The sequence below is a fragment of the Dreissena polymorpha genome, chromosome 5 (genome assembly GCF_020536995.1).
Source record: "Dreissena polymorpha isolate Duluth1 chromosome 5, UMN_Dpol_1.0, whole genome shotgun sequence".
Taxonomy (NCBI): domain Eukaryota; kingdom Metazoa; phylum Mollusca; class Bivalvia; order Myida; family Dreissenidae; genus Dreissena; species Dreissena polymorpha.
The window spans coordinates 83,524,412-83,543,369 of record NC_068359.1 but is presented as its reverse complement, the minus strand read 5'-3'; the positions used below and the strand labels follow the sequence as shown (position 1 = coordinate 83,543,369).

Here is an 18,958-nt window from a genome sequence, read left to right as displayed (position 1 = left end):
TGCACCTGGTGTAAGTAATACACCCACTTTGAAATTTATGTATAACAAAAAGGGTGTTTATTGTGGAACTATATCAGACTTTTTTGTCATCGTGTAAGTTCTTACAACATAATTATACACAATAATAACAAATGCAATTATTATATTTCTATACTTCACGACGGAAAATGTGGGAATACTTCGAAATAATTATTAAAATATTGACCTAACACAATCACCGACCTACACACATAATGATGTCAATATATTGACAATTTTAAATGCATTGTTCACAATTAAAATTCATTAATAATGTTTCAAGCGTTTTCGGTGTTATCAGCTTCATTCACTTTGTATTTCTGTGAAAGCTTCATTGTTACAGGATATTTGGTATTGAATGTAACCAGATGATGATTTGTATAATGGCTTGTTCCTTGGCGGTGATTGAAATTGTGTTGTGTCACTATTACACGAAAGCGATCTCTGAATGATGCATTGCTTGTAAAACGTTTTTCGAGGGATATGACTAGCACTGTATTTAACTGTAATTCATAACATTTTTGGGTTACTTTCATCTTCACTTTCATGTGTGTGTGTGTGTGTGTGTGTGTGTGTGTGTGTGTGTGTGTGTGTGTGTGTGTGTGTGTGTGTGTGTGTGTGTGTGTGTGTGTGTGTGTGTGTGTGTGTGTGTGTGTGTGTGTGTGTGTGTGTGTGTGTGTGTGTGTGTGTGTGTGTGTGTGTGTGTGTGTGAGTTTGTAAAACCTACCAACCGGGGAAAATCGTATGAATACACACCAACAAACCGGGGAACACCTACCAACCGGGGAATTCCCCGGTTGGTTTTAGGCGAAAATCTCTAATCTACGTGAATGAAATACCAAACTGTCAATTTAAATTAGAAATCCAACGCCTTCCCCGATTAGCGGGTTTGTGGCATGCACAAAATATACACAAATCTTCACCATATTACAATCGAGTGTGTATCCAGGCTTATAACAGTTCCCCGGTTGCGCTGTTTAAAAATCATACACTCGGTATTTATATCATTTAGTGAAAGTCAGTTGGAAAAATGGAGTTTCGAGCGAACAAACGCATTAAACTAAGGTAAGTTTTTTAATTATGTTTATAATTTTTAATTACTATTAAAAAGCGCTTTTATGTAAACGTTAAAGTAATACTGGAAGACGAATTCTAAAGATCGATTTATATAAATATCATTTGATTACAAAGCTTGTTTTACGGTACATATTTCAAGAATATATTTTATAAATATACGTTAAACAAAGTAGAGCTCTACGCAGTTTTTAGCTCGACTATATATATACAGTGGAGCTATCCTACTCACCCCGGCGTCGGCGTTAGCATGAGCGTTAGCGTGAGCGTTGGAATGTTAAAGTTTGCGTACCACCTCAAATATTGTCTATGTCCCTTGACATATTGCTTTTATATTTTGCATACTTCTTTACCAACATGACCCCAATCTATAAACAAGAGCAGACAACTGTAACAAGCATCTTGTAAGAATTATGGTCACTTTTTTCCACTTAAAATATGCATATTATTGATAAATCTTTGTGAAAGTTTACGTACCACCTCAAATATTTTCTATGTCCCTTGACATATTGCTTTTATATTTTGCATACTTCTTTACCAACATGACCCCAATCTATAAACAAGAGCAGACAACTGTAACAAGCATTTTGTAAGAATTATGGCCCCGTTTTTCCACTTAAAATATGCATATTATTGATAAATCTTTGTTACAGTTTACGTACCACCTCAAATATTTTCTATGTCCCTTGACATATTGCTTTTATATTTTGCGTACTTCTTTACCAACATGACCCCAATCTATAAACAAGAGCAGACTACTGTAAACAGCATTTTGTAAGAATTATGGCTCCTTAGTGATTTTGTTATTACTACACATGCCTAAATACATATTATGTATATCATGAAATTAATGTAATTTGTGTACAAGGAATTAATGTCAATGTGTTGTACTAAATGGTTTTATGAATAACGAACTTTTTAACTCTGACTAGATTATGTGTTATACCATTTTTTATTGTTGTTGTGAATAGGCAACACAATGACTACTAGATCTACGGACAGCCAGGAACCAGGACAAACAACATCCGTACACACGGAAGAAGTCGATGAGACGGTTTGTAATATTTCACTATGTCGAAGCTACTAAGGCGTATTTTCTGGTTTGGTTTAGTCTTCAGTGAAATAGGCGTAATTTTGCCTTAAATTATATTGTGCCAATATTTATTCCGGGTGGTGCTAATTGGTATTTGGGCTTAACATAACACGTACGTCGATGATCATTATATTAACATGTTATGCGAATTTTAAAAGAATAAAATATTGTTTACCAGTTGTAGTGACTTTGAACTACTTGTCTTTCAAAATCTTCATATACACAAAGAATTTAGAATTTACACCTGTCAATGAAACTGGTGCGCATGTGTATTAACCACTGTAGTTTATAAACATCGACTTCATCATAATCACAAAAACGTTAATTATCGCTTATCCAAGAAGTGTAATATCATTAATTTTTATTTTCAGTGTAAGACTTATACGCTGCCAATTACTGTGTATGAAACTCTGAGACATTAAGAAATTTAACTTGCGTGTTACATATGGTCATTGGTTGATATTTCATCTTAACGACAAAAAAACAATAGCGTCTACTCGATATTTTGCTATACGATACATTCTGACATGGGTAAGAAAAGATAGTTCATTTTACACCAACCACCGCACAATACATACATGATTTACCGTGAACCACAGTCCGTTCACCAGTTCTTTTTTCTTCCAACACATTTGTCCAGAGAAGTACAATACCTTTCATTTAACCGTGCATACATTTCGTCTTATTAGTATCTGTAAAAAAATATTCCTTGTATACTTTTTCGAACTTTGATAACATGTTTGGAACAACCTGGTATATGTTAAGACTTGCTACGTCGGTGTATTCAGCCAATCTTTAAACATGCTTGATACGTTCAAGATAAATAATCAAAGATATGTTAAATTTGAAACCGTTTTGTTAAAAAAAACAAAAAAAAAACCGTTTTGTTGAAATTGATCATTTAAATGCAACCTTTAAAAATGTTTTATGGGTGTTTTTCAGTTTGTTATTATGTCGACAAAACAAGCTATCAATCTGTTTCAAATCTTCCCCAATGACAGTGAACGGCAAAAAATAAAACATGTGATGTAAGATAAGCAAAAGTAAACTATTTTGGACGAAGGTGAATTAAACTTGTATTATACCATCGGTTGCAAACATTTACACAAAATTCTCATGTCACTTAGATTTTCTACATCTTAATAAAAGGCCACATGAGTGATGATATCAATTGAAAATGCTGCTACTAAAGAATTGCAATTTCAACTGATACTAAGTAACGTGGATGTATGAATCTTACTCTATTATTGTCTCATTGAATTGTGTTGCAGAGTACCGAAACTAAAGAACATAGCGACACTGCACACGAGTACAATTCACAAGATGCAGCAGAAAATATGTTGAACAGTGAATCATCGGATATCGATGTACGTAAACTTATAACGATTTTGTGATTGCAATACAGTACACACATTTAAACATTTTATCTAAGATTATATATAGTTCCGATTTTTTTCAAGCTCTAGTATCGAACTGTAATTAAGACATGCATTCTGGTAAGTGTTATGTTACACTTACACATTTTTATGGATGTAGTTCACCAACAACAAATTATGATGTTGTGATATTTTCATATTTTTATATGATCTCACACACAGGAAAACAACTTTATTTTACAGGATAGTGACAATGACAAAGACTATATTCCGGAAGAAGGCGATGCATCGTCAGATGAGTCGATAGTTGTCGAACTCATACCAAACATTCAAAGATTTCAAAAAAAGACAGCGTCAACACTACCTCCTGTTGAATCCTTGCAATCTCGTGCACGTGACGAATCATCCGCAGAGGCACACAAAACCAACATCACCATCGCTCAAACAAATAACAGTGAATACAGACATTACGATAAGAGATTTTATTGCATGTTTTGCGAAAAGGCTCAAATAAAACTAAAAAAAAACATTTGCTTTTGCAGCATAAAGATGGGCAAGATGTGAAAGATCTATTAAATACGGAAAATTCAGCAGAAAATAAAAAAATGTATGAAAAAATAAGGAACGTAGGGAACCATCTCCATAATGTTAAAGTATTGCGAGATGGCCAAGGACAGCTGTTTGTGTCATACAGACAAAGTCACAATCAACGCGTAGCTGAGACGAGTATGGACCTTGTCCTTACTGTTACGGGTATTACCCGAAGAAAATCCTGTGGAGGCACACTCAAAAATGTAAGTTTACAATGCGGCGTGATCAAGAAAACGACTCGCTTTAGAGAGCAGCCTGCTATTACCAAAATCAAAAGAAGGAAGCACTATTTTAAGACGAGTAATCGAGTCCATGAGAAACGACGAAATAAGTCGCAAAGTCAAAAGTGATAATACAATCCTTGCATTCGGTGAAAAACTCTGTACAAAAAGGGGCCATGATGAAAAGCAACACAATTATATTAGACAGAAGTTAAGAGAAGTTGGTAGATTGCTGAAAGACATGCGATCTTGTCCAGGCAATGTTGAAAAGTCTTTGGAGAATTTCATGTATTCAGATGCTTTCAAATTTATTACACAATCTTGCAAAAACGTTGCAGGCTTCGACGGAAACACCAATACTTATGCTACACCATCATTAGCCTTAAAGATTGGCACAACGCTTCAGAAATGTCTAAAAATTCTAATTTCGAAAGGAATCGAAACAAACAACCAGGATCTGCAAACAAGGGCTGAGGAGCTTTCCAAACTATTTGAAATTAATTGGACGGAGGACGTGTCTTCCAATGCCCTAAGAACACTTCATGAGGCTAAGCAGAACAGTCAGAAAGAACTGTTGCCATTGGCAAATGATGTCAAAGTAATGTCTGAATACTTACGACATGAAGCAGAAACACATGCAAATACCTTACAAGAATCAGCAAGTGATTGCGAGAAAAGGCAAGCATGGCATAAGTTGTCTGAAATCTGCTTGTGTTTAATCGAAACGATCAGACGATGTGTCAAAAATGACAGTCGAAGAATATTCAAAAAACAAATTGACAAATGACGATGGAGAATTAGATTGATGTTTAACAAAACTGGAAAAAAACCTGTGCCGTTATTTTTACCGTACAGAGATTATTGCAAAACGAGGTCGAATAGCTGCAGTACTGTTTCCAAGACAGGTGAAAGAAAATATCGACCTGCTCATACGCAGCAGAAATTCTCTAACAAACTGTTTAAATAGTAAATATCTTTTCCCAACAAAATCTGCATCATCGCATATTCGTGGGACAGATTTATTACGTTCAATAGCAATTGACTGTGGAGCTGAACATCCGAAAAGGCTTCGTTCTACAAAGTTAAGGAAACATATTGCCACAATGACTAGGCTTTTTAACTTGTCTGAAAATGAAATAGACATTCTAGCTAAATTTCTTGGTCACGACATTCGGGTACATAGAGAATTCTACAGATAACCAGATGGAACCATGCAGGTTGCCAAAGTCAGCAAGCTGCTCATGATGATGGAAAGTGGACAAATTACCAGAAATTCTGTCAATTCGCTAGACGATATTGATGTGGACGACGAATGTATTGTAGGTATGTCGCATTTTTAGTGTTAAATTCATACAGTAAACTTAATGTTAATAATGGGCTCATTACCGAACTTGATTACCTAAAGTGATAAAAAGAATTACAAACATTTTCTGAAATATACTTGTGTTATGCAAGGCAATTCTTTTTTATCGGAGACGACCAGGTAAGGCGGAATTTAAAGTCTACACTCATTTTGTGCTCAGTAAGGTTTACATTGGCTACTTCTAATTTTTCAATTTCAATGCACTAACTGCATATTTATTTGGTGTGCTTCGGTTGTTTCCATCATTGCTATATTATAAACTATATATATTTTTTGATCTTGTGATTTACACGACAGATGAACAATATTCTTCTGAATTATCAGAAAATAAAAATACTGAAGACCTTGAAACTCTGCTTCCCAGCACCAGTCAACCAAAAATAACAGACAAAGGTATGCATACACATGTGGATGCATTTAAGTTATGTATCTCCAAGTTTCTTATGTTCCTTAGAACATGATTTGCTTACATGTAATTGTTTGATTCATTAGGCAAAATAATGTTTCCAAATTTGTCGTGTGACATCGATGTCATTATCAGGTGCCGTAAGTACCTGGACGCTTTTGTCGTAAATTTGCTATGAAAAATTGTACTGAAGTATATATATTTAATATGGATATCTTACACATGGCAGTTAGCGACGTCATATGGTGTTTTATTATCCATGTACAGAAAAGGGTACTTCAAATACCAGGAGAACAAAACAAGCAGCCAAAAAGCAACGGAGTGAAGACGAAAACAGGAGCTGTTCACAGACACTTAGATCGTTTTTTGATAATTGGTAAATTACCAGGGAAAAAATCATTACTTGCATGTATTGAAAGTGAGAATGACCTTCACAACAGAAGTTGGAAAAATGTCAAAGACTTTTGCATAAATTTAATTGAAACAAAAAAGCGACGGGGACTTTTAACTTAAAAAAATATAACACATATAATGCACGTTTAGGAGAATACGTTAAAGGATGAAGTTGCCACATGTGTTTTGTGTGTTTTCTTGTTCTATATACTCTTTTCGAAAACGATATATGTGTGCTTATTGTATTTGAATGTTTTATTAATACGGTTCAGTCAAAAACGATATTTGTTCATAATCATATCGCCGAACAAATAAGGATTGGTATATAGTTCGGCCAAAGAGTGTTTCTTTGTACTTTCTATTACGAGTTTCTACGAGTTACTCACTATACAAGTTATTTTTTACCCCAAACTTGGTGAATATGAATGAATATAGCAAACATGATAACAAATCAATCTAGAAGGCTAAACGTTCAGAGAAGGCACAAAAAAATTCAGTCGGATAAATGGAAACAAACATTTTGTTCAAGCATAACAAACAAACACTTTTAGATATAATAAGATAAATGTAAATAACATAAAAAAAACTACTGCTAAACTACTGCTACAATGTGAAGAATACAAATGAATATTTTGTCAATTTTACAAAATTTGTTTTGAATGACAGGTGTCTGACTTGCAGTTGAGTACTTAATAGTTATTTTAAAGTAAAAATTTACCAATATGTAAATTATTGCGTAAATATCGCACTAGAATTGATTAAATAGTTGTTAAATATTACAATAATTTCCTACACAGACTTTTGTGCATTTGTTTTGCGTGTAGATATTCACATTAACTATCAATTCACATATTTGCTTTGTGTATATAATTGGTATGTTTATTTTCAGAATTGAGTCACACTGTTATAATTTCCCTGTTGGTACATATTATTTTTAAGTTGGCACCAACAAGGGTCTAACAATTGATTCACATGTGCACTCCCCAGTAAGTATATATACTATAATGTAAGTGATGCAAAATAATATTAAACTACGTGTTTGATAAGTGTTTGCTTTGGTACATATTTAATTATTAGTGTTTTTATAAAATGATAATGCTGTCAAAGTCAGCGATGATAATACGTGTATAACAACATTAATTATAACATTTTTATATTGTTTTCAACAAATAATATATGGTTGACACATCGGCATAAATTTTCAGTGCTTAAAATACACTCTTTCTATTATATTTTATGCAAAAATTAGGTACATAAGTTGGTTTACATAAAGGTAGTTTGAACAAAATACGTGAATTCAAATCTTGAAAAAAGGTGTTTGGTTTGCAAGGGAAAACTAAGCGATTGCCAGTGACTATTTTCCTTAAAATATAATCTGTTATTTCGACAGGTAGAATTTAATGTGAGTTCATTATTAACGTTAACCCGTTTTTGGCATTCTCTACTCAAACAAGTGCATACATACTGTATTTTTTTAATACAGCACATGTGTAATGGTATCACAGTTGTAGAATTGGAATTCATATATTATAACAATAAATACTGATCATTATTCAGATTGACCTACCGCCGTAGACTAAGTCACTGGCGCATCAAAATGCATTGTTATCAAGTCGTTTTGCTAGTTTACTAAACTAATTTGTTTCTCAGGCCTCGCCACATTCGTTGTGAAACGTTCATGATTGTTTAAACTTTCAGATTTTATTATTTTTGAAAATGCAATAAATGTATTTAAGACAATTTAAGTGAAGTGGAAGTTGCCCTGCGTGTGACTGAATTTTCTGATGTTTACCTGTTTCAGGGGATTAAATGCATGAGTTATTTTATAATGTCAGAGTAAGGACAAAGTAAATTTACACTACTCAATCTACATGCTTATGGGCAGTTCTACTTTTAGGATAAAAAACTTCATAGTACGTGAACATCGTGAATATTTTTTTCTGATGGAAAAAAGGAATTAAACAAATAAGCCGCCTCCCCCTCTCCTTCATTCGGTTTGACAAAAAGCATGGCCTAAAACAAAAACATTATTTTTTAGTTTTAAGAACGAATTGTATTCATTTGTTGATTAATTCACCATGATTGATATGCTATAATGCAGCACTTGCATGTTTGTAGTCGGCTTATAGCTAATAAAGTCATAAATGTATTGTTTGATTTGCGTTATGTCTCGTATGCTTATTTTGATGTGAATAATATTTGAGTCAATCAAATGAGGCATTTTTGCAGAACTTATATAAGGTCATATAATAAACATATTTAATTTAAATATTGTTTCATACATATTCCTTTCAATTTTTGTGCTAACTTAAATATTATCCATGAACGTGCACGCCATTGTCCTATCAACAACGGTACCATGATTACACACAATTACCCCTGTTGGTAAACGCAAGTTCCCCGTTGGACATTATTGAAGTTCCACAGGGATAGCGCGCTTAAGTTCCTCTCTTGGTTAACACAATTCCCCTGTTGGCACACATTAAAGTTCCACGGTTGGTACGCACATAGTACCCCTGTTGGTATACACCGTTCCCCAGTTGGAACACATTGAAGTGCCACATTTGGAACGCACTAAGTTCCCCTGTTGGTATACACCATTCCCCTGTTGGTACACATTGAAGTTCCACAGTTGGTACGCACTTAGTACCCCTGTTGGTATACACCGTTCCCCAGTTGGCACACATCGCAGTTCCTCATTTGGTACGCACATAATTCCCCGGTGTGCATGTAAAATTTTCTTTGATTTATTACCCTATTTATCATAATTGTTATGTCAAAATCGTATTTTAGGTTCGACACTTGTCTGTTTTTTATCACTTTCAGCTTTCTAGAATATGTGGAAATGGTGGTCCCCGGTTGGTAGGTTTAGAACACATTTCCCCGGTTGGAAGGTTTTACAAGTATGTGTGTGTGTGTGTGTGTGTGTGTGTGTGTGTGTGTGTGTGTGTGTGTGTGTGTGTGTGTGTGTGTGTGTGTGTGTGTGTGTGTGTGTGTGTGTGTGTGTGTGTGTGTGTGTGTGTGTGTGGTGTGTGTGTGTGTGTGTGTGTGTGTGTGTGTGTGTGTGTGTGTGTGTGTGAGTGTGTGTGTGTGTGTGTGTGTGTGTGTGTGTGTGTGTGTGTGTGTGTGTGTGTGTGTGTGTGTGTGTGTGTGTGTGTGTGTGTGTGTGTGTGTGTGTGTGTGTGTGTGTATGTGTGTGTGTGTGCTAAAATGTGTTAATAACGTCTAGAATAATATTCAATTAATACGTTGCATTCCTCTAAATAACGTAATTATATATGTTTCTGAATATGTACTATCGTGGAACATTCAAGGTTTGACGCAGGCTAAGAAGGAGAGTAAGGACTTGTAAGACATTGACAAAATATGATATTTGCTTTCTGTACGAATCATGGTATAAATCGGACTCTGATGTAGAACTAAATGGTTACATTGTACATAATTTTTCAAGACAATTCCAGAACAAAAATGCCAAACGTGATAGTGGTGGTTTGATTGCAGACTTCAAGTTTTTACTTAATCTATTGACTCTGGGGCCGTTATAATGCATTGAAAACCCATTTGTAAAACCATTTAAAAGATCAACTCGATCTTAAGAATTATACAATGCTTAATATTCACGTAATATTTTGATATTCAACGGCGATGTTGCGAGATTAAGTAGGTCATGGTTACAAGGAAATATAGCGTCAGGTTTAGAACCTATTTTGTGTGCCACGATTGTTCCCGCGCCATTGGGGCCGTGACCGAAATCGATGCAATCCCCGTCCCCTTTAAAAACGGGGCGCCCCCGTGAAGCTGATAGGACGGGGTCGCAAAGGACAGTTAATGACCGGATGTTGAGATCCGCATTCTGAACATGCGTGTGTAAACCGACAGTAGGTCCACGTGCAGTGTCCCTCGTTATAATGGTGACACGAGTAATTAGCTTTTGGCGTCCCCTGTCCTCAGTCCGGGGCCCTTGTTTGCACGCATGGCCACCAAAGATCATTATTGATCGACGCCCAAGACGTAGGGTGCAAGGCCTGGCGCAGACGAAACTGTTCGTCATACTCTCGCCATGTCACCCCCCCCCCCCCCACCCATTCCCCTGACGTGACGCACACTCGCGAATGGTCCACATGTAATGCATAATCTCTTGCACTTTATTGGGTGATGAGGTATATTGACGCATAAATCAAGAAGGCGTCTGACCAACGTTCGATATTTTGGATTTTATCCTTGCACTCCTTTTGCCGCTGTTCAAGTGTGCCCTGGGCCGAAAGTTGCAAAACACTACCGTTACAAAAAGCGGATAATTCGATTGCACCTTTTAACAGTAAGGCCAAATTGACATATTCGCCTCTCGCTATATGTTGTTTCAATGAGGCTGGCACGTGCGCAGCCAAGTCATCATTTGATAAGCGCGTTAACTCCAGACAACTGTACATGGTTTGACCCTGATTGATAGACGAAGCAAGAGATTGAACTTGTGCATTTTCGTTTACCGGGCAACTTAGAGTTGACGCCGATTCCCCGCTAACAACGCACCTCTCAACGTTACGTGTATTGCTATTAGGAGGAACAGTTTTAGATGCCCGTAATATCTCTTCGAAATCGATAAAACGTCGACCTGGATCCGGTTGAAGGAACCGGGAATCGTCCTCCACTGGACTTCTCCACCTTTTCCGTTAATTTCCTTTTTCTTCCACGGGGCATTATTTAAGACGATTTGCGATTTAACTTAATTGATTTTTTGTCGATGTGAACGTTCACACTGATCGTTTGCAGAAGAAGGAGATGACGTGTAATCACATGATACGGAAATTGCGTAAGCTTATAATATAGCCATTTCATTCGAGGCAATCCGTATTCCGTACATAACGAAAACGACTGAAGTATTCCGTTATCGCATCCATTAGGAACTATAAACAACAAATCCGCGAAAATAAATATTATTTATTTATAGTCAGAAATTAATAAGTCTTATTGCATTATGTTTCCAAACAGCTCCATGGTGCCTTCAAAATTTGTGCAGCATACACCAGATAAAGGGCTGACCAAAGAAGGACTGGGTCTTCACGTATAGTGAGCTTCCCTCGGCTATCAGGTCCAACACTATCATCTTGCCCTTATAAAGAAAAAGATGACACAATGAGATCAATTTCAAAATCATGATTAAAACAATACTATAGAGATTCTCATTGTATTGATGAATATCCGCACTAACTGAATGTTGTTATAGCTATGTTGCAAAGATAAAAACCATATAAAATTTTCGATTAAAACTATTAAGCAAGGAATAAAAATCAGGTTGTCAAATTTTGTCAAAAAAAGGCATCTCGTGAGTAATTGTTCACTGTTAATTTGTTCAAAATATTAATTATGGATTTAAAGAGCCTTGGTCTGAGAAAACTGGGCTTAATGCATGTGCGTAAAGTGTCATCCCAGATTAGCCTGTGCAGTCCGCACAAGCTAATCAGGGACGACACTTTCCGCCTAAACGTGATTTTTGGAAAGGAGCGACTTCATTGAAACTAAAAATAACATAAGAGCGGAAAGTGTCGTCCATTAATTAGCCTGTGTGGACTGCACAGGCTTATCTGGGACAACACTTTACGCACATGCATTAAACCCAATTTTCTCAGAACGCGGCTCTATTGATTGAAAGCCTTTGGCCAATATGAAACGTTTGAGTCTGTTTCCTGGGCAAAACCAGTACTCCTGAGTGAGGATTAACCTGCGACATCATAGCTCAAAGGTGCATAACCCATAAATACATCAATGACAAATGATATGAGTCTGGTTCTGGGAAAACTGGACTTAATGCATGTGTGTAAAGTTTCATTCAAGATTAGCCTGTGCAGTCTGCAGTCCGGATAACACTTTCCGCTTTTATGTAAATTTTCGGTTGAAGGCGGTGTCTTCCAAACGAAAATCCAGTGTAGGCAGAAAGTGTTGTCCCTAATCAGCCTATGCCAACCGCACAATACCTTTCTGGGATGACACTTAACCCACATGCTTTAGGTCTGGTTTTCCAAGATTTAGGCTCATATTGTTTATAGACAATCTAAGCCTAAGTTCTACTCACAATAGGCACAGATGTAAGATAGGCCTTTGTTGGTTCAGGTGTCCAGAATGGACTCTGATACAGCCAGCCCTGCATCAGCCTGCACAAATATACGGTATTCGTTTGTTTCAATATATCATTTCTTTGAGTTCATTACTTTTGATCAGAGAAATACATATTTCACGAGCCTTTTCACAGTTTCATTCATTTTGAAAGGGATTTCCTGAATAATTCAGCTGGAAAAATAAGGTAATTATACTGATGAAATTATCCAAACATCACTTTTCTAGATACTGATTTTGTCATAATTAAATTACAGCTCTTTCTAAAAAGTGTTCTCAGAGATTTGTTTGCAAATGTATATTTATGTTTCTCATATAACCTTTAACATTTTGGAAGGTCTATCATATAAAAAAAAACGGATTTCAATTGGGTCATAAATATTAATCAGTCGTTTAATAAAAAGGGTCAATTCTGCATTTTAGACATAATCAGAAAGAAACTTTCTTCCAGATGCAGTTGATAGAACAAATAAATTTGAATATATTAAAGAAGTGTTTGTGTTGCATTTTAAAGAGAATATTGGGTTCTAACAACCATTGTGTCGGAAATGAGTGATTAAAAGTGGTATGGCGTATTTCTTTAACATCATGTTAATATATAAATTAATGTGTGTGTGTGTGTCGAGGTATTGAGCTTATACTCCCCCATCCACCTTTATTGAGCAGATCTTCTAGAGAGACCGTTCAATATGATATTCGTGCAGCCTCAGTTTGGATTGTTCCTTATTCATCTTTTTCATTTAGCATTTATTCAATTATCAAAAAAACAACATCCGATTATTCCATAATTGCTTTTTTTATCCAAAATCCGGTATGGAAGCATATAATCGGATTTTAGTGATTTAAATGTACTCAACATTATCCGCTTAAATCGGATTTGCGTAACAATATATATAGCAGCGTGATAATAGTATAGAATCGGATTTTGAAGGATGGCCATATTCCTAAAAAGGAGCGTACTCGTGGTACTCTGGTGTTAGCATGTACAATATAGCGCTACATACGGCATAATGGTTAACGAAACATTCTGTAAAAAACCAGTGTTTCCTGTTTGGAAACTACATAGAAAATACTACATTTCCTATGAAAATATTTGTAATCAGCAATCTTAAAATGTTCTACGTCTACTAGTATATCATTTTGGAACATATACGAATTACATTTGCATTAAGCACTTTTTGTCAAGTTATTATAAAAGTTGGTTTTATAGCTTGAAGCTAGACATTTATAATCAATTTACCTTATTTTTATTTGCAACGTTTGTTTATAAGATAAAATTTGTTCATTACTCTTCATGAAAATTGTAGTCAACATCTCGAGAATATTTTGAAGCCTTCACATAATGTCAAGTCATGGAATAAGTTTTGTTCAATTAAATTGTTCTATTCAAGTCGTCTAGTCTTGTTACACATTTTTTGTTTAACCAATGTTTTAATATTATAAGCTGTTCATCATATTTGTATTTTATTTGTCTTATATATTTTATTATTGTAATCAAATTTAAATTTAATATTTACAGAGTGAGTGCCGTATACCGGTTATAATTTCGTTTTTAATTATTTGTTGTTAAAAAAGCCGCGTTTCCATGAAGTATGCATTTTCTGCACATATTCTTTATCCGTGCTGAAATGCGCACCGAGTTTGTGCTGAAAAACTGTCAATGAAGTAGAAACCTGACACAATTTTGATGAAACCGTTTGCTTTTTCTTCCCTACGATAAATGCTATAACGAAAGAAATGTATTTGAAAGCATTAAGGTGGATCGAAAACTTGAACATTATTTATGTTCACTTACTAGATAATTAAACTTCCCATATATTTGCAAGCCGTTCTTCATTATTAATTAAATAATTGTATTAATCTTTATAAAAGTCAAATGTTGTTTAATGATTATTACATGGAATGAAGGGCTTTTTTCCCTATCATCTTCAGTCTCGTTTTTTTGCTTAAAACTTTGAAAAATCACTCCCTGAATCGATTTTCATAGTTGCTGTTATTATTAGAACTTGCAGAGGCGTCGATTGAAACAATATCACGCAGAATATGGTCAAAGGTAACAAAATTTCATTAGCGCGTATTAACAAGTACGACCAATGAAGTAACGCTGCAATAATCCAGTCATATAAATAAGACGATTGTCAATGACAATTCACTTCAATATGTGAACGCAAAGACTGTTACTATAATATGATAATATGTTATTATAATACAATTCATTAGAATAAAAGCACATAACATTCTTGAAGAATTATAAGAAGAGCGATAAATAATAGAAATAAAATATTTAGAATCAGTATCTTTGTTTGTACGGAATTCGGACATAAAAGACATGGAGTTGGATCAGTGCGTTTTGATGATACTCTCATTTCTTGCAATACCATGGAATATATTATCGTTGGTGGTGATCATCAAAGTGAAACGAATCCCCCAAAACGTTCGGTTGCTGTCTGGAGCCTTGCTTATTATCGACGTATTCTTTCTTGTGCGTGTGGCTCTTGTGCCTGCCATCGAGCGTAGGTTTGTTCTCCAAGCATCAAATTTTGTTGTGATGTGCGGTTTCATCACAACTTGTATGATGAGTTTCGAGCGGACCCTTTTCATCACTGCGACACACATTAACTCAGTAATCAAGAGGTCGTTTGTAATAAGAATCGTTACAGTGAGTTTGTGGCTTTTGGCTGAAACGTTTTTGGTTCTGGCTGCGTCGTTTCAGCAGCGGTCAGAAGTCCAGTATGAGACATTGGGTTTATTCACAATTCTGTTCATGGTGTCGTTTGGATGTTATGTTAAAGTTAAAATTGTAATTCGGAATAAAAGCAGGAGGGTGAACTGTATGCCGCGCGATTTGTTGCAGACAAGGTCCCAGCGTCGAACAAGCGGCTCGCTTTTCGCAATCCTAGTGACCGAAACGTTTGGTCTTGTGGCAATGATCTTACAGGTTACACTCCACAAAAATGACAAAACTGAAGTAATATGTCAAGCGATACATGTTTTAACATGCTGTCTCAACCCTCTAATGTATGTTTTCTGGTTTGCAGAAAGCCGATTGATATTATTGACACTCATAGCAAGATTTTTGCCCAGCCTTCAACGGAGGACAGCCATTATGAGAATGGAAATATTTGGCATTGAACGTTCTTATAATCCAGGCATACGAGTACAATGACACACGTACTGACTACATACGAAGGTGAATTATAATAAAAACATGCAAACATGCTCGACAAACTAAACAAGCAAGCTGGCGTTCCTGTTTTGATACATCTGAACGTGGTTATGTTGAATTAACAGGTTTTGTCGAAATAGGCATATTTTCCCAATATACACGTTCGTAACTATATATTTATATATCTCGTGTTTTTTTACATTCCTGTATATATTTTATTCTCTACCTCTTCAAACGTATTTTTGTTCCAAAATAACAACAAGCCAAAAGATTAATCATTATGGCAATTTAACTTAGTCCGATGGAATGACAATTCATACACAAGTCCGATGAACTGTTCATTGACATTTTATTCGGCTTATTAAAAAGTCCACCCAATATTCTAATTAATAGTACATTCAGTAACTTTGGAAATCGTATAATATTGAAGTCCAATAATTACAAATATGGCGGTCAGCCAGACCCTTACGGGCCTGCCCCGTGATTCACAATTAAAATGAAATCGATGTATATGCTAGTTTAACTCGAGCTGAACTGTTTTTGTAAAAACAACATTGAATCTTTTTTATATTCAAAAAGACACAAACATACGTATCTACTAAATATAATACTTTGAGATCCATATCATATGTATAATATCTTATTACATACAAACTGCCATTTTCGTGTTTGAAGTCAAAACTTATCTACACAACCCATGTCGATTTATCAGTCATTTATATATTATTACATGAAAAATGTCGTCACTTGTTATTAATGACTGAATGTTTCGGTAGATTTAACCGATGGTTTTCACATGCTATCAATACATTTAATTCCGTCATTTAATCCAAGTAAAAACCAAATCAGCTGTTACTTTTATATCTACCATAAGAAGCTTATTTATGCAACCTTGACGGTTTGTTGATTTAGGTCTTGTACTGTTACATTTTCCATTCATAGCATTCTGCTGACTTTAAGATATGAATATTTGATACTGTTCTACATATCTTAAAATCTTATCATTACGTTACAGCAAATACTTTTCTTATTCAAACGCTCAAGTAGAGTTTTGCAAAGTAACTCTACGGAGTGGCAATACAATTCCTCTAGCTGATGACAAGTTTAAAAGATATGGTCAACATGGTCAAACAATTTGATGACATCGATCGCTTAAGAAAACAAAGGCACCCTGTTTAAACCTTTAATGTTACAATCGGACGATATGCATGCCTTGTTATTCGTGCCACGATTAATGTTAATGATATTCTGTGTTGACGTGTATAGTTTAGATCTTCAAAAATGTATTTTAAACACGTTAAATTTGTGATGATATGTGAATTCAATTCGTTTATATTATGTATTTATGTATTTGTTTTTACTAAAGTATAGCATTTAAATGAGCCTTGCACTGTGAAAAGAGGGTTTAATTCACAAGCTCAAAGTTTCTTCTAAGATTAGCCTGTGCAATCCGCACAGGCGAATTAGGGACTACAATTTCCGTCTAAACTTGATTTTTGCTAATAAAGACATTCTTTAAACAGAAAATATCATAACGCGGAAAGTGTTGTCTCTGATTAGCCTGTACGGACTGCACAGGCTAATCTAGGACGACACTTTACGCACATGCGTTAAACTCCATTTTCACAGAGCACGGCTAAAATATTTATATCTTGAAGTCTCGTTTGCATGTTCTCCGTCGTCGAGATAACGTTGAGATAACGATTATATTAATGTTTATACTAAATATGTATGACAGTGTGTTATCTTAAAATTACAATTTATAAAAAAAATAAAATGGTCATTTGTTTAAGCTTGTTGGCTTATTATTTTTGTTATTTTTTCTGTCATTTTTAGTAACAATTTAGTTTTTTTAACGTTGATTCAAACAATGCAATACACACGTGTTTGCATTCAATTATAGTGTTAAATTATTAACCCATATATTTATTAAGCATGTAATTATGTATTAAGTGGATTTTATTATTCATTATTTTATGTAAATGTTCATTTGAAAATTTTAAGAATGATAGGATTTGTATTTTGTGGTGGATATGATCTTTTTTTACGCATATAACACATTGTTCTCAAATCTTTAAAACAGTTCAATTGTTACATATTTAAAATGAAAGTATACATTGTTTGTTAATCATAATAGTGTTATGTTTGCTACAGTTACATGCGTTCTCGCTTTCCAACTGAAAGTTCTGTTCTATATGGGGTTATAAATTAGCATTAAGCGTATTACTGTGCGCTGTGAGAATAGCACATTGTAACATAGTTGACGATACATAGAATAGTATGTGAGTTTTGGATAAAGATCAAGTTTATCATACGAGGCTTAGAACCGATGTAGCGCGATGCTTGTCGAGCGCTAACATGGTTCGAGCCGAGCATGATAAACTTGATCTCTATCCCAAACTCACATAATATTATGTGTATCCTATTATTTTCTCCTTAAATTTAATTAATTATGTCAAATATCGCATTTATTGACGATTTTGTTTTTCCGTAGTTGACAAAAACAGATTCTCCAATTTTTGGAAAACCCCGAATCTGATCTAAAAATAGCTTTGGTATGAAGCTCATGTTCATACGATCAGAGTTATTTTTATCTGGTAATAGTATAAAAGAGTATAACAGTAATTTACTGTTTACGATGCTGTACATAGCCGTTTGTAATGCCAATGGTGCATAATTACAGTGGACACTCTGACCCAAGGACAATCTGACCCAGGGATACTCTGACCAAACGTTGTGAAGAGTCATGATATCCCTGACTGATAACACGTATTTACTCCGCCAATGTCCAACATTATTGTATCCCTGACCGATAAAACAATTTAAATCCCGCCTTGATATGAAATAGTCATTCCAAACAGCAATGTTTAATCATTCATTAGTCACGCCCTCGTGTAACTTGGTTTTGTAGAAATGTCTTGAAAAAGACAACAAAGATCGATCTGGTTCAGAGCTTTTAAAGATGTTCATGAATGAGGGATCATTCAAATACAACAGTTATATCGATCTGGTTCAGAGCTTTTAAAGGTGTTCATAAATGAGGGATCATTCAAATACAACAGTTATGACGATTATTTCAACACTTTTGTCGAGCACAATCAAACATATTAAATTGGTTATTAACATCCTACATTTTAACGCTGGTA

General features: G+C 35.0%; 1 long non-coding RNA gene across 2 annotated transcripts; it reads left to right on the top strand.

The window, feature by feature from the left end:
• Positions 1-571: 571 nt before the first annotated feature.
• On the top strand, positions 572-8,299 carry LOC127832041 (uncharacterized). Of its 2 annotated transcripts, XR_008026640.1 has the most exons (6): positions 572-1,083; positions 2,064-2,146; positions 3,457-3,552; positions 3,805-5,696; positions 6,034-6,129; positions 6,410-8,299. It is a non-coding gene; the product is annotated as an uncharacterized LOC127832041 (long non-coding RNA). The 2 variants fall into 2 exon arrangements; XR_008026639.1 differs by lacking the exon at positions 572-1,083 and having other exon boundaries at positions 1,830-2,146.
• The last annotated feature ends 10,659 nt before the right edge of the window (positions 8,300-18,958 follow it).